This window comes from Daucus carota, chromosome 5, assembly GCF_001625215.2.
Source record: "Daucus carota subsp. sativus chromosome 5, DH1 v3.0, whole genome shotgun sequence".
In the NCBI taxonomy this organism is placed as follows: domain Eukaryota; kingdom Viridiplantae; phylum Streptophyta; class Magnoliopsida; order Apiales; family Apiaceae; genus Daucus; species Daucus carota.
The window spans coordinates 8,422,042-8,439,684 of record NC_030385.2 but is presented as its reverse complement, the minus strand read 5'-3'; the positions used below and the strand labels follow the sequence as shown (position 1 = coordinate 8,439,684).

General features: G+C 37.1%; 1 long non-coding RNA gene across 2 annotated transcripts; it reads right to left on the bottom strand.

Moving 5' to 3' along the window:
• Positions 1–1,776: 1,776 nt before the first annotated feature.
• Positions 1,777–14,899, bottom strand: LOC135152972 (uncharacterized). Of its 2 annotated transcripts, XR_010292355.1 has the most exons (4): positions 12,968–14,899; positions 12,765–12,856; positions 2,184–2,450; positions 1,777–2,074 (listed from the first exon to the last, which is right to left on the bottom strand). It is a non-coding gene; the product is annotated as an uncharacterized LOC135152972 (long non-coding RNA). The 2 variants fall into 2 exon arrangements; XR_010292356.1 differs by lacking the exon at positions 12,765–12,856.
• Positions 14,900–17,643: the final 2,744 nt, after the last annotated feature.

Genomic DNA, 17,643 nt, shown 5'->3' with positions numbered 1-17,643 from the left:
GTGAATAGATTGATTAGGATATTTGTTAGATATGTTCAAGGAACATCCTTTTGTAATCTATTTGTGATCATGGTTTAATGTTTAATGCAAGCCATAAACTTTTGCTATTTACATTCTATTGTTTAAATCTTTGTCTTATCTGTTAGTTGAGTTATCCTCTAGGAAATTTGCATGTTATGTTAACAAACAAATAGGGGGAGATTGAAAGGCATATGTTCAGCCTATTTGTATTTAAAGAGGTACAACTCAACTCAGATAAGAAAGCTCAGTAAATAGCAAGTCATCGGAATCAGTACGAAGAACGTCAAATGATTTATGGAAATCATATGTCAGATAAGTTCCAGGATGCTGCTGCACGCCACTGAAAGAAGTTCATTAATATGTTCAAGCCTCAGTGCACAAATAATCTTTTGTGGCACGTCCAGGAATTCAGAAGACATAAAGTTTCTATACTTTATTTCATCAGAAGATTCCATTTAATGAAGATGTACGTACAAGACGAAGACTCGACGAACTAACCAAATTCTTATTGTTTATTTGACGAAGAATATTTGATTTAACTAGATACAGATGAACCAGACAGTACATCTATGTATCAGTTATCCAAATTAAATATTTGAAGTCAAGCAGAAGTGGTAGTTCGCTCGTTCGACAAATCAAGAAGAAATTATTCAAGTTTAAAGAAGACCGGAAGTTGTTCTACTGAAGATTGTGTGATTAAATATTTTAATAGACTATTATTTCACTTCTCAAATAATTATATTAATTATGTAATTTATTTATTAAATTAATTCACTCTCGAATTAATTTAATTTATGAATTTATATGATTAAATTAATTAAGTGAATAATTTTCTATTTTAATATACCATTTTATTTCTTTATTTAATCACAAAAATCACCTCAGCAAGACAATTCTGGATTGTCTTGCCGAGTGGATTCATCATGCTTCCAAGACAATTCTTCATTGTCTGCATTAGCCTTGATTGAATCAGCAAGACAATCTCTAATTGTCTTGCCGATTCATTTCAATGGTGTGCAAGACAATCCTTGAAGATTGTCTTGCCGAAGGCATGTGTAAGTCTGCAAGACAATCTGTTTGTCTTGTCTTGCCGAGAGACACACTTCCAGCAAGACAATCTGTTTGTCTTGTCTTGCCGAATGCTTAAGGTGTGCAAGACAATCCTCCATTGTCTTGCCGTTTGTAGTGTTTGTCTTTCTGACAAAGGAATTGTCTTCCCTTCCCTTTTGATTGTCTTACTGACTTGGTTGAAGCTTGGTAGACAATCTGAGATTGTCTTCCCTTGCCCCTTATTGTCTTGCCCAAGCCTAGATTGTCTTACCCTTCTTGTAATTGTCTTTGCTAGCTTGTAATTGTCTTGTCTAGTGATTGTCTTGCATGTACAAAGCCTTGCCTATAAATATGGCTTGGTTTCTTCATTTGAAAGTGTTCATTCACTTTGTATTCAAAGCATTTGTAAAGCTTTCAAGTTGTTAGTAACTTGCTTGTTCGTTATATCCACAGTTTTCTGTGCTTTGATAACCCGGTTGTTTTAATCACTAAATCTAGAATATACCCTGTCGAATTTATTCTACGAACTTTAGTGGACATTAAAACTGAACCATATTAATTATATAACGACTTCAAACATTGTTATATTAATTAATTATAATCTGATTAACAAATCATATTCAATCAGATTCACTTCCGCGACGATTTGGTACTGATTGTATTCAACCCCCCCCTTCTACAATCATATCTGGACCTAACATAGACCCATTTGTTTTAAATGCTGAAAGATACCATGAAGTTTTGTGTTCATCATCTCCATCTTTTCATCACACTCCTTTTGAATTTTCTTGGTGATTTCTTGTGTGATGTTGGCCAATTCATCCACCGAGATGACCCCACTTTGTTTGCTTTTTCCTGATCCAAAGACAGCTTTAATTTTTGCTCCTCCTCCAACACCTCTAACACGTCCTCCATGCTCCTTACGTCCAAGTGCCCGTGATAATATATCATCATGACCCTTGGGCGTCCAACTCCCATCTGTAACTTGTTTCTGCAACTCTCCCTACATGATAAAAAAGATATAAAAGCCGTGAGAAATCAAAATAATGATGTCCAAGATACGGGAAAAAAGGTAATCACAATTTACTAAAGCACAAAATTAAATAAGTTACCATTTTATCAAAGACTTTCTTTGTCTGACTATTTGGGATGTAATAACTACCGTCCTCTTTTTTTTTTGTACGTGCTCTAACCCAGTCATAACTCCGGCTGCTATGATCACTCGATAATATTGAAGAGTCAAGAGATTCTGAATTTTCTAGCCTAGCTATGGGGTCCTCAATGCACCACTTAGTCCTTTTTGCTTGATATCCACTCGGCCCAAGAAAATGAACATGCTCGTTATGTTTCTGACTTTGTTTTGCCTTCTCACTCATTGCCTGAAAAACGAAAGTGGCAAAAAAGGTCACAATAGAACAACAATAGACTGTGCAAAGCAGTCTATACAATGACTACAGGAAAATGCAAGCTCTATAGGTGTAAACTTGCAGCAAAAGAACATAAAAGGTCTTATTATTAAAAATAAAATAACTTCTGGTGCTTTATTTTGCATTCTAACTACTAAAAGAACTTGAATCTTATGCACAGTCTAAATAGGGATGACATTAAAAATAAGCTGATATTTTATTTTATTTATATAATATGAAATTTTCATAAAAAATGCCATGAGTTTGTGTCTACCATTTAATGAGACATGAGTTATTAGAGCAAATATTTGAATTTGTCTGGTACGATGAATGTGTCATACATTACAGAAACTTTATGCCATCTAATAAGCTTGGCATCATTAACATTTGCAAAGAGTCTTTTGAATCGTTCCACTATAGGCAGATAACGCAACACCTTGACTGGAGGCCTCTTCTTGTCATTAGTAGAAGAATTACTTCCCTCCCGCTTATACCTAGATGCTCCGCATTTTGGACATATGTCTAGATGTTCATGCTCATTGCGAAACAACACACAGTCATTTGGACATGCATGTATCTTCTTCACATTCATACCCATCGGACACAATATCTTCTTCGCCTCATAGGTGGAAGTGGGAAGCTCATTCTTCGGAGGAAGAATGTCTGCTAGAAGTTTTAACATTTCAGTGAAACTCTTGTCACTCCATCCATTCTTCACTTTAAGTTTACAGAATTTAATAGTAGTTGACAACCTAGTAAACTGATCACTGCACCCAGGATACAAAAGTTTTTTGGAGTCGTCAACCAAGTGCTCGAGAATTTCCGGCTGATGCATTAGAAGATCTTCAACATCTTCGATCATCTCATGGACCCTGTCATTTTCTACATCATCTTCTTTATTGGTATCCATGCTATCTGCGTAACTTTCATTTTTTTGGCTGATTGTCTCTGTTTTTTTAGATTGTATTCCTTCACCATGCCAGATCCACTTTGTATAATCTTTCATGAAACCACGCCGAAATAAATGTTCACGCACTGTCTCAGCATTAGGATACTTTTTTAAATTATAACAATCATGACAGGGACATGTGATCAGTTCTTCTTTGCCATGTTCGATGCCTTTCTTCCTTAGGTTCTCGACAGCAAATGAAATGAATTCATTAACCCCACTAACATATTCATGTGCGACCCGCGGCAATTTGTACATCCATGTGGCACGGTCCATGTTATATTTCTATATACAAAATAAGCATGAGAAGTTAGTAGGTATTAAAATAAAGAGCTTATTGCACTTTGCAACCCTCTACTTTGCTCGAAAAACACTTTGGTACATAGACTTCTAAATGTGTCAGTTCGCCCTCCAAACTTCTAATCCGTTAGCAGTTTGCCCCATTCCGTTAAATTTGATGTTAAAAATAGTTTACAGCAGTTTGCACCCCTAACTTTATATTTCGTTTTAGTTTGCATCCTTGAAACACTTTTTCATTAAAATCAATCATATTTCGTTAAAAACAGAATCAAGTATATTTTAATTTAATAGTTTGTATCTATAAAAAGAATTTTTATAATACAATAATATCAAAAAAATAATATGCTTAAGTTTGCTAATTAACTAATTGAATAACTGAGCAAAATATTTGAAGCAAAAATTCGTCACTAAAAGTACGAAATAAAGACTAAACTTTATTTTATTATATTATTTGACAATGCAGACTAAAATTTATCTGTTCTAATATTTTTCGGATGAGCCAGAGTCGAGCCTGGGGTCTCCCGGGACATCAGAGGATAAACCCACCGCTTGAGTTATCTAATTGTAGTCTCGTGTACATTTTCTCAAATCGTCTTTTTAGTGACTCAAGTGGTGGGTTTATCCTCTGTTGTCCCGGAAGACCCCAGGTTCGACTTTGACTCATCCGAAAAGTATTAGAACAGATAAATTTTAGTCTGCATTGTCAAATAATATAATAAAATAAAATTTAGTCTTTATTTCGTACTTTTAGTGACGATTTTTTACTTCAAATATTTTGCTCAGTTATTCAATTAGTTAATTAGCAAACTTAAGCATATTTTTTTTTGATATTGTATTATAAAAATTCTTTTTATAGATACAAACTATTAAATTAAAATATACTTGATTATGTTTTTAACGAAATATGATTGATTTTAATGAAAAAGTGTTTCAAGGATGCAAACTAAAACGAAATATAAAGTTAGGGGTGCAAACTGCTGTAAACTATTTTTAACATCAAAGTTAACGGAAAATTTAACGGAATGGGGCAAACTGCTAACGGATTAGAAGTTTGGACGGCGAACTGACACGTTTAGAAGTCTATGTACCAAAGTGTTTTCCGAGCAAAGTAGAGGGTTGCAAAGTGCAGTAAGCTCTAAAATAAATCAAGAGCAAATATATGTCATGTCGGATATTAATACTCAAACAGATTACAATTTGATTATAAAATTTCATATTTGAATTCAGTTAGTTACTATTTTTGTTATGTCTTCTTATTTTGAGACAGGATAGCACAAATCACTTTAATTTTTATTTTTTATTTTAATTAAATTAATTTTAAATTTTCAAAATTATATATTAAACAAGTGGCTACAGGGTTACTATTTTTGTTATGTCTTCTTATTTTGAGAAAGGATAACACAAATTACTTTAATTTTTATTTTTTATTTTAATTAAATTAATTTTAAATTTTCAAAATAATATATTAAACAAGTGACTACAGGGTTACTATTTTTGTTATGTCTTCTTATTTTGAGACAGGATAGCACAAATTACTTTAATTTTTAATTTTTATTTTAGTTAAATTAATTTTAAATTTTCAAAATAATATATTAAACAAGTGGCTACAGGGTTACTATTTTTGTTATGTCTTCTCATTTTGAGACAAGATAGCACAAATTACTTTAATTTTTATTTTTTATTTTAATTAAATTAATTTTAAATTTTCAAAATAATATATTATACAAGTGGCTGCAGGGTGCACTATATGGTTACAACTTAAGCAACAGCAGAAACAAAACATATAATCTATTGTTTACAGACGTTTTGTTTGAACTGTTTAAATTTAGGCCTTCGAGATTTAAATACTTTTGTACCTGACAAAGTAATAATAAAAAATCTAGGTACTGGCTTTACAAAACTGCTGCAATGTTTCTAACAATAAGAAAGAGTACTAATTAAATACTAGTACCAACTTATATGCAGAACTATATAACTTTTGTGAGAAAATGATGCATGTTTTGTATATTTAATAATGGTTGTTTAGTTGGAGGGAGTACAGAAATCTCAAGGGCAAACTTCCAGTACCACAAATATTTCATAGCAGGAGACTAATGGGAAGATAATATACAAAAACAATCAAAATTCAAACCCTTTTACAAATAACACACACAAATAGCAAACCCTGAGATATTCTCAGCAGGTTGATTTTCAATGCCCATTCTATCCAAGGATCTTTAGTGTACAGTCAGGGAACAAATTCTTCCTAAAGCAGCAGACTCAGCTTAATCAACTAATTTTCAACAACAATGATTCAAGCAACCACTGCCTAAATATATTATACTGAAGAAGTAACAATGCAATAAAAATGCACAAGAGGATTTTGATTGAGAATGAAGGGCAAATGTATCTAAATTGATGATTAAACCGCATCACAAACCAAAATATTAGCATATAAGCACAGTCTTCTGAATAATAGCCCAAAAAAATAATACTAGTTCCAAATCAAACATATTAATTCAGGAAATTATTAAGACTAGTGTATCATTGATGTTAGTGCAGGTTATATGTAGCACCTTATTAATACAATAAGTCCAAGAACAAGTTTAAATAAAGCAATACAAACTTGAAAACGCATAATTAAAAAACTAAGTATTTTTACGGATGAAGTCTACAATAGTTATAAACTCAAAGACACAAGAACAGCAGAGCAGTGAACCTTAATGTTGGAAAATTACGCTCAGCAGAAGACTCAGACTCTTTTTTACCAATTCCTTGACTTCTTGTATTTGGTGGAATTGGTAGATGAGGCTGCACTTGTGGTGTAAATACAGGCGTAGAAATATCAGGCCTCCTAGAGAATACTAAACCCATATAGTGAGACACGATATGAAGCAAATGTTATACATAAATTTCCTACACTATTCAGAACATAAGTTATGTTTAATTATAAAAAAACTCATGACACCTCAGCACTGCATTTGACAAGCTATGTTCAATAGTAACCATTAATGTATTACAGGTTTACACAAACACACGACAAACATAGAATTTGGAAACGAGCAAATAGTTTTCAGTTCCCGCCATAAACGATTCTTACAGCTGAATGTAAACAGCAAAAAACTCTGTCTTTCAATAAATGTCTTTTTCCTCTGTTTTAACTGTACTTCAATCAAACTTGTGCTATATTTTAAGTTTTGATTTGTCATTTCGTAATCCCCTAAGAAGAAACAGCCTCAACATGTGTGCTTATACTAAAATGTAAAACAAAAGTTTGTAGATGTTATTTCACTCAATTCCATTGTAACAAATGCACAATACTATGTTTATAAATTTTGAGGGCACTGCATAAAAAATTGAAGTATTTAACAGAAATCTGGTGTTTTAAACCTGGCTACTTAATATGAATTAAAAGTTAATTTTACTACTATATTCACATTCTTGCATTCATAATATTCTAGCTACTGGCTTCATTGGTTTGCTAGAGACACAATAATATAATCTGATATATAATAGCTAAGAACACTGAAATGGAATAAACGAAAGGATATGAGTCACTTGCAATTAATGTCACAGCAAATTACAAGTGAAACTAGGCCAACATTCGAGAGGTTGGAGCTCTCCACAGACGGCTATTCAATTCACAAAAGACATAACCCTAATTGCAACATCTTGCTTCCTTAATATACTCCCCCCCTGTAATTACCACTCAGCCCCTCTTCTTATAAAATTAGACTTTCTTGCCCTTCCTTCCCCTTCTAGCAAATGTAAGTAGAGTGGAGCCCTGTGCTTGTGGGGTCTTAGCATTACCCCGGGCCCAAAAAGCCACCTTGTCCTCAAGGTGGAAGCTGGGAAAACGGCGGTTAACAGCATCAAATTGTTCCCAGGTAGCCTCCCAAGTAGGTGAATCCTGCCACTTAATCAAGACTTCCAGGGAAGAGTGATTTCCCTGGGTTGTCGAGCGAACATCCAGAAGAAACTCAGGCTGCGCCTCAAATACCATGTCAGAAGATAAATGAGCTGGAATAGTGGCCGCAACTGGAACAGAGCCTATGACTTTCTTGAGTTGGGACACATGGAACACATCGTGTATCTTAGCATGCGAGGGCAATTGCAACTTATAGGCCACCTTACCCACCCTACTGATCACAGGAAATGGCCCGTAAAACCTTGGTGCCAGCTTCTCATTGGTACGCATAGCCAAGGTCGACTGACGGTAGGGTTGTAGCTTCAAAAAAACATAATCTCCTACCTGAAATTCCACATTACGGCGGTGGCGATTCTCATAGTGAGTCATGAGCTGCTGGGCACGAAGCAGATTAAATTTGAGCTCATCAAGGAGGGCGTCTCGCTCCAACAACTGTGTGTCCAAATCAGCCACTGGGGTATCACAACTGCTGTAGCGAACCAGTCGAGGTGGTTCACGACCATAAACAACTTGAAATGGAGAGAATTTAGTGGAAGTGTGCGTTGAGGTGTTATACCAATACTCAGCCCATGGTAGGCATTTCATCCACTTGTTTGGCTGCCCTTGGATGAAACACCGCAGATAACTCTCCAGCACCTTGTTAACGACCTCAGACTGGCCGTCCGACTGTGGATGATAAGAAGTACTTCTATGCAACCCCGTCCCTTGTACCCTGAACAATTCTTTCCAGAACAAACTCATGAACACCCGGTCCCGATCGGACACAATAGTGGCTGGATATCCATGTAGCCTCACTATTTCATTAATAAACACAGCAGCAACCGAAGGGGCAGTGAACGGATGTGCTAGTGGAATGAAGTGAGCATATTTGGATAGTCGATCAACAACAACCAGAATCGTATCCATACGCCCTGACTTAGGTAACCCCTCCACAAAGTCCATCGAAATGTCCTCCCACACTTTGTCCGGAATTGGCAAAGGTTGAAGCAACCCAGCCGGCTGAAGAGTGGACTGTTTCTGCTGTTGGCACACAGAACACTCCCTCACATACTTCGAAACTGCCCTTCGAATGCCCATCCAATACCACTCCTTCGTGAGTCGCTGATATGTTTTGAATTCCCCAGAGTGTCCCCCAACCGGTGAATCATGATATTCTGCCAACAGCTTTTGGACCAATGCAGAATCCGGCGGAACCACAATGCGTCCTTTATACCTTACAATACCATTAACCAGCTCAAACCCCTTGGGGATGACCCCCTCCGCGGCCAAAGTAGCTTTCAATTTCACAATAAAATCATCCTTTTCAATCAATTTGAGCACTGTGGCCCATGTAACTCCCCCAACAGACACCATTGACCCCAGTTCTATGCCCTCATAATGCACCCGAGACAGAGCATCCGCAGCATTATTAAGCCGCCCTGGCTTGTACTCGATGGAGAACTGATAACCAAAGAGCTTGCTAACCCAACGCTGATAATCCATACCAATCGCACGTTGTTCCAGCAGAAATTTCAGACTCTTCTGATCTGTTCTCACTACAAAAGGAAGGCCCAATAGATAAGGACGCCATTTCTGGATTGCCAAAACAATGGCCATCAATTCCTTTTCGTACACCGATTTTAGACGCCCACGCTGCCCCAAAACCTTACTAAAATATGCCACGGGATGGTCGTTTTGTAACAGAACAGCCCCTAACCCATACCCCGATGCATCAGCCTCTATGGTGAAAGGGAGCTTGAAATCAGGCATGGAAAGCACTGGTGCAGTTGTCAACGCCCTTTTCAGCTCATGAAACGCTATTGTAGCATCATCATTCCACGCGAAACAATACTTTTTAAGTTGCTCAGTGAGGGGGAATGCTATATTCGCATAGCCCTGAATAAACTTTCGATAATAGCCCGAGAGCCCCAGGAAACCACGCAAGTCGCGAATGGATGATGGCAGGGGCCAGTCTACCAAAGCCTGGACCTTCAAGGGGTCAACTGCTACTCCCCCGGCCGAGATAACATGCCCCAGGTAAGAAACTTCTTCCCTCCCAAATTCACATTTCTTGTGGTTGGCATACAACTTCTGGGCTCTCAATGTGCGGAGTACCGTATCAACATGCTGCACATGGTCCTGGACAGAGGAGCTGTATACTAAAATGTCGTCAAAGAAGACGAGCACGAACTTGCGAAGGTGCGGCCTAAAAACCTCATTCATAATTGCTTGAAACGTGGCAGGGGCGTTGGTGAGGCCGAACGGCATCACCAAAAACTCATAGTGCCCTTCATGAGTACGGAAAGCGGTTTTGGGGATGTCCTCATTCCTGACCCGGACTTGATGATAGCCGGATTTCAAATCCAATTTAGAAAAAATCGAGGCCCCATGTAACTCGTCTAGCAGCTCATCTATCATGGGAATGGGGAATTTGTTGGGCACAGTAGCTTTGTTCAGTGCCCTATAATCTACACAGAACCGCCACGAACCATCTTTTTTCTTGACCAACAGTACGGGGCTAGAATATGGGCTATCAGAAGAACGAATAATGCCAGCAGCAAGCATATCTCGAATGAGACTTTCAATCTCATCCTTATGGGCTTGCGGGTAGCGGTAGGGCCTGACATTAACAGGGTCAGTACCTTCGCGCAACACAATATGGTGGTCCTGATGACGTGCCGGAGGAAGGCCCGTAGGTAGCTCAAACACATCCTTGTACTGCTCGATGAGGGTAGTCAATTCAGGGGACGTCACACTGCCATTTGCGCATTTCTGTGCTTTGGTTTCCTTCTCCATACAGTTCAATTCCACCAGATAACCATATCGTTCCTTCCTCAACGTTTTCAGCATAGATTTTAGAGAGATGCCCGATCTGCCCAGGGACGCATCTCCCACTAAAGTTACCATTTCCTCACCCAACCTGAACCTGAGAGTCTGCGACTTCCAGTTGGTTGTCATCGTACCCAACTTTTCTAACCATTGCAAGCCCAGAATGATGTCAGAATTCCCCAATTCTATTGGTAAATAATCTTCAATGATAGTCAGTCCCTGAAGTAGAAGCACAACTGATCTACACACCCCTTGGCTCTGCACCGTCTCTCCCGTACCCAATGATACCCCAAATTCATCCGTCGACTCACAATTCACCCCCAATTTCGACACTGCCCGAGTAGCTATGAAGTTGTGAGTTGCTCCTGGGTCAATCATGACCACCACCACAGAACCATTTAACTCGCCTTTCAGCTTAAATGTTTTAGGACTCGTAAGGCCTACCACCGAGTTTAGTGACACCTCAGGGCGAGCTCCTTCCCCCTGGACCATGGTGCCCCCTTCTTCTGACTCAAAATCCACCACCCCCAACTCCTCATCCGGCAGAAGATCTTCCTGTGCCAGCAAAACGCTTAACTCGCGACGGAGGCACTTATGCCCTGCGCTCCATTTCCCATCACACCGAAAACACAAACCCTTAGCTCGTTTCTCCTGGAGCTCTTTGTCACTAAGTCTCCTAACCTCCCCCGTTGGCTTGGATCCAAAAACAGGGCTACTGCCCGTAGAGACACCAGAAGATGAGATGCCCGAATAAGATTTCGGTGAAGAGGTGGTACTGTTGGGGGAAAACGACACCGAATGGCTCGTGGAATTTTGGGGTTTAGAGATGGGACTGAGACTGGATTTAAATTCTCCCCGAGCCTTCCCACATCTGAGTTTAGCTTCAACCTTATGGGCTAATTCCATAGCATGATCCACTGTCAGAGGTCCCAACAAACGCACCTCTGCTTTGATGTCATCCCTCAGCCCATTAACAAACTGGCCTAGTGATAGCTCTTCAGACACATTCTCCAAGGGTGCCAACAGTTCGATGAACTTGAGGCGATAGTCAGAAACAGCACCCCCTTGCCGGTGCGCGAGCCATTGTTCTTGGAGTGACCCAGCTGACTGAGATCGAAATTGACGCCGGAGCAACATTTTGACCTGGTCCCATCGCTCGATGGGGCGGCGTTTGTGTTCCCACTGGAACCACAGAAGAGCCTGACCCTCCAAAGCCACCACTGTGGCCTCCACTTTCTCCCCCTCCGTGAGGCCATAAAAGTTAAAAAATCGCTCAGCTCGTAGAATCCAGCCATCAGGATTCGTTCCATCAAACAGTGGCAAGTCAAGCTTCTTGTGTCGCCATTGACTACGATGTTGCTGCCCATACCCCGGACCACTGCCCGAACCCGACCCGGCATACCCCGAGTTCGATCCAGTAAGGAAACCCTCATCACCCCCCTGAAAACTAGCCCCAGCCTTAGGGCTCCGTGGTTTTCCACCCTCCTTCCCAGCCCCCAGAGCTGACATCGCAGATCTGATATCCGTTTGAAAACGAAGTTGGTCATCACGCATCGTGGATATGAGGGATTCTTGTGTATCCCGAGCTCTAGTGATTCTTCCTTCCAAAAGTGAAACAGCCACAGACAACTTCTCGTCGTGTTTTTGAGAGATCTCATCAAAACTAGCAGCGAATCGATTAATCAGCACTTGCTGCATAGCGGCTACGGCGCCTTTGACAGCCCCCGCTACCTCTGCTGCGACCGTGTCGCGAATCGAGCCGTGAGTGGCCTCTAGCAGGTTCTCCAATTTCTCCAATCTGTCTTTATCAGTCGGTGGTGCCATGGGTTTGCTCTGATACCACTTTGCTAGAGACACAATAATATAATCTGATATATAATAGCTAAGAACACTGAAATGGAATAAACGAAAGGATATGAGTCACTTGCAATTAATGTCACAGCAAATTACAAGTGAAACTAGGCCAACATTCGAGAGGTTGGAGCTCTCCACAGACGGCTATTCAATTCACAAAAGACATAACCCTAATTGCAACATCTTGCTTCCTTAATATACTCCCCCCCTGTAATTACCACTCAGCCCCTCTTCTTATAAAATTAGACTTTCTTGCCCTTCCTTCCCCTTCTAGCAAATGTAAGTAGAGTGGAGCCCTGTGCTTGTGGGGTCTTAGCATGGTTCTTTTGACAAAAATGTAAGACTGCGTCTCATCTAAACACTGAAAATATAAATAAAATGAAACTCTGTTATTGAGAGTTTAAAGACATAATTCACATTGTAATGCAAAATATCGATATAAAACCACAAATTCCTGAAAATTGCTCACCAGAACAGAACTAAGTTCCAAAGCGGAAATTGAAGTTGAATATAAAGCTTCTGATTTGGAGACCAGGCAAGTTTTTTATTCAGCTTCTTCGCCTTCATAAACAGTCAACACACACCCAATTTCATTCATATTCGAATTCAAATCTCTGTTCATTCAAATTGCGTTAATTTACATTAATGTATATAATTCAAATACATACATACCTGATTTGGAGAACCCTAATTTTGATGAACCCAACAAATTGAACCAACCAATTTGAAGCTCTCAAACCAACCAATTGAACCCAGCAAATTGAAGCTCTCAAACCCAACAAATTGAAGCTCTCAAACCCACCAAATTGAAAACCAACCTTTCGAGATGAATATTTGTAGCAAGTTATCGAGATGACACCCAATCTTTAGACTGAGAAATTGACATGGAGAAATCGAGATGGAGGCAACGAGCAATTGATTTGCAGAGCAATGGATAAATCGAGACAGAATCGGGGGTGATGGAGCAAACTTCGTTGTGGGAGCGAACTTGAGGGTGTGGGCTTGATATTAGTGATAGTTGGGAGTTACGCTGCTTGAGAGATATATCCAGATTTTACATTTTCTTTTTTTAATATATTATTTAAATGTACGTCGGGTAAAAAATTTGCAGACGCCTAAAACTATGACATATAGCGTCGCTGGTTTCTCAACCGACACCAAAGAGTAATTTTAGGCTACGGCGTTAACCAAACCGACGCAAGAAATAGGTTTTATGCGTCGGTCATTTAAAGGACCGACGCTAAAAGGAAAGAAAATCAAGTTTATGCGTCGCTGAATGTCATAACCGACGCTTAAAGGCTTTTAAGTGACGGTGTTTCATAGAACCGACGCAATAGGGGTGTTGCAAAAAGACTTTTTTGTACTAGTGTTTCCTCCAAGCTGATGCACAAGGTACTCAAATTGTAGATCAGGAAATATAATAGACTTGAGAAGATACTGCATGCCAACTGCCAAGTATGTGCATATGTCTCCACATTAGTTGGAGCACAACAGAATATTATTATATGTACCTTGTGCGAACTCCTTTAAAGTTTTCTGCTTTTACTCCCTTGCGTAAAGCCAAGCTTGAAGGTACAAGACTTGCCTTTTCTATATTAATTTGCTTTCACACAGTTCTGGCATTGAAAAACTAGGGAAGTTAACAGAGGTTTCCAACTTAGAACCTACACAAGTACAAGGCCACAAGCAAAAATGTTCAAAAGAGAACGAGCATGAACCTAAAACATAAAGAATCCAAACTATGATAAAATTACCTACTTCAAATATAGAATTACGCCAGTAGAAATCACATAAAAAATAATAAATTTGCCACACAAGAAGTCTTGGAAGCAACATAAAAACATACAAGAAATAGGTTATCCATATCCTTTTCTGGCCTATTAATCATTAATAGGATACTGACAGATAATATGTGAATCGATGATAAAGTTGGCATTTTCAGTCCCCTTCCCAAAAGCTTTCTACTTATAAAAGAAGTAATGACCATATATCATATATACTAGCTTAAAAGTTGCAAAGGAAATTAGAGAACAATGGTATAATGGAAGACCTGAAAAAGAAGATGAGTCAACGAATCTTCTCCTGTCTCACCATGTGACAATGGATTAAACTCTCTGTTCTCCTCTTGCACTTTCAATTCTAGTGACCTCGATTTTGGGTGTAATCCAGCTGATACCTCCTGCTTATATTAAAAATAATCACATCTTTTCTATTTCGCTTAACAACTAGCTAACACTCTCCATTGATATCTCCACATAATACATACCCAAAAACATCCGCATATAAATATATGTATGAAAACGTAATACAATCTGACCCCTATCTTGCTACCCTGATCTGAGACCCCCAATCCTCTCTTAGATTAACAGTGGCCACGTCGCCACGACCCTCAAATACACACAATCCCCAGCCTCCATTAACCGCCCTGCAACCTTATCTTACTACCCCGATCTGCGACCCCCAATCGTTGACCCTCGTAGCATCTGCCGCCCTTCCACACACTCTGGCGACCTCCCTCAAACGAATCGATTGAACTAAATGGATATGAACCCTAACTTTCTTTTCCCCCAATTCCTTTTCTCCACCGCCTATGTAGTTTCTAGTTTTGGTTTTGGGGGGAAATTTGCCGCTCACGCTTTTACAGTATTTGGCACATATATAATTGTTTTTAATTTTTATATTAATCATTAAAACGTTTTTTGTGTCAAAAAAATACTTAAAACTATTTTAATTTAAATAATTTATTAAAAACAATTAGAAATATGTGTAATATAATTAAAATTTATATTACTTAAATTCACACACACACATATTATATTGGAATATAATTGAGATTTTAAAAACAATAGTTGTATTTTGTCAATATACATAATCATCTATGTTTCATATATACATTATATTTAATAATTATAAATAAAATCTATCTCCATTGTAACATTTATGTACTCTTTGTCTTAACAAATATATTTATATTATGTATATATGCAAATATTATGTGGTTTAGTATGTGTTTTATGTTTGCAATTGGGAAAGTACCGAATAGAATTTTTGTTATGTATACGATTAGTTCTGTATTAATTTATAAATATTTGTTTTGATTATCTGACCGTACTGATGTCGAAAACTAACAATATTAGTCAAGTATAAAAAAAATCAAAAATTTTTTATGTTTAATTTGTATGTTTTTTTAACAATGCTAGTCAAATATAAATTTTGTCTTATTATAAAAAGTTATTTTTTGTCCTGTAGTATATAATAGACAACTGTTTTTATACGCGTCTATGTTGTATTATTCAAAATGATACAACTGTTACCAATGTTATGCCGTTGTAAGAGAGTCTGTTGTCTAAAATAGACTAAAACAACGCTTCGGGAAAAACCAGTTATATAAAAGTAGTGTAGACAACGGTTTATGGGAAGGAAACCGTTGTATAATAAATTTACATTTTTAAGAGTTAAAAATTCGCATTTGCTTGATCAATTCTTGTTTTTGTACTCTTTGTATTAAAATATATATTTATATTATTCATGTATGCAAATATTTATTGTTCATTTATACTACCAAGATAATTTTGTTGTTCAGACATGAGTATTAGTATGTGTTTTATGTTTGGAATTTAGAAAGTAGTGGATAGAATCTTTGTTATGTATACAATTACCTATATATTAATTTATAAATATTGATTTTGATGATCTAACCGTATAGATGTCGAGAACTAACAATATTAGTCATATATTAAAAAAATCAAATTATTTTATGTTTAGTTTGTATGTTTTTTTAACAATACTAGTCAAACATAAATTTTGTCTTACTATAAAAAATTATTTTTTGTCCTGTAGTGTCTGATAGACAACGGTTTTTATACGCACCTATGTTGTATCATTGAAAATGACACAACTGTTATGAAAGTTATGCCGTTGTATGAGACTCTGTTGTCTAAAATAGGCTAAAACAACGCTTCGGGGGAAACCCGTTGTATAAAAATAGTGTAGACAATGGTTTATGGGAAGGAAACCGTTGTATAATAAACATAAATTTTGTCTTACTATAAAAAATTATTTTTTGTCCTGTAGTGTCTGATAGACAACGGTTTTTATACGCACCTATGTTGTATCATTGAAAATGACACAACTGTTATGAAAGTTATGCCGTTGTATGAGACTCTGTTGTCTTAAATAGGCTAAAACAACGCTTCGGGGGAAACCCGTTGTATAAAAGTAGTGTAGACAATGGTTTATGGGATGGAAACCGTTGTATAATAAATTTACATTTTTAAGAGTTAAAAATTCGCATTTTCTTGATCAATTCTTGTTTTTGTACTCTTTGTATTAATATATATATTTATATTATTCATATATGAAAATATTTATTGTTCATTTGTACTACCAAGATAATTTTGTAGTTTAGACATGAGTATTAGTATGTGCTTTATGTTTGCAATTTGGAAGTACCAAATGGAATCTTTGTTATGTATACAATTAGCTCTATATTAATTTATAAATATTGATTTTGATGATCTAACCATACAAATGTCGAGAACTAACAATATTAGTCATTTATTAAAAAAATCAAAAAATTTTATGTTTATTTTGTATGTTTTTTTAACAATACTAATCAAATCCAAATTTTGTCTTATTATAAAAAGGCATTTTTTGTCTTGTATTGTCTAACAGACAATGGTTTTATACGCACCTATGTTGTATCATTGAAAATCACACAACTGTTACGGAAGTTATACCGTTGTAAGAGAATCCATTGTCTAAATTAAGCTCAAACAATGCTTCAGGGAAAACCCGTTGCATAAAAGTAGTGCAGACAACATTTTATGGGAGGGAAACCGTTGTATAATAAATTTTCATTTTTATGAGTTAAAAATTCGTATTTCCTTGATCAATTCTTGATCTTATGCAAGAAAAACCAATGACTATCAAGAAATTGATTATTTTATTATAACTTTGGTTAGGACTTGAATCTTTGCTTTCTCTTATGTACATTTATTTTCATAAAATTTATTCAGTCAGACAACATTTTATTAGTTAGAACAGGCTTGTCTATGAGGCCATGATACGACGCAAACAAAAACACTTGTGTGTTAGCTTCCCATTCACACAACACTATATGAAACCATTGTATGAATTTTCGTAGACAACACAACAAATAAAACAATTGTCTCATTACAACAACGGTTTCTCGGAATATTGTCTGAAGTTTCTTCACACAATAACACCGAAAACAGTTGTCTATCGTGCATCATTACACAATACCACAGTTAAGATACCGTTGTCTGATTGAATTTTGTAGACAATAGTTTTTTAACCGTTGTAGGTAGTAGGTGTTAGACAATAGT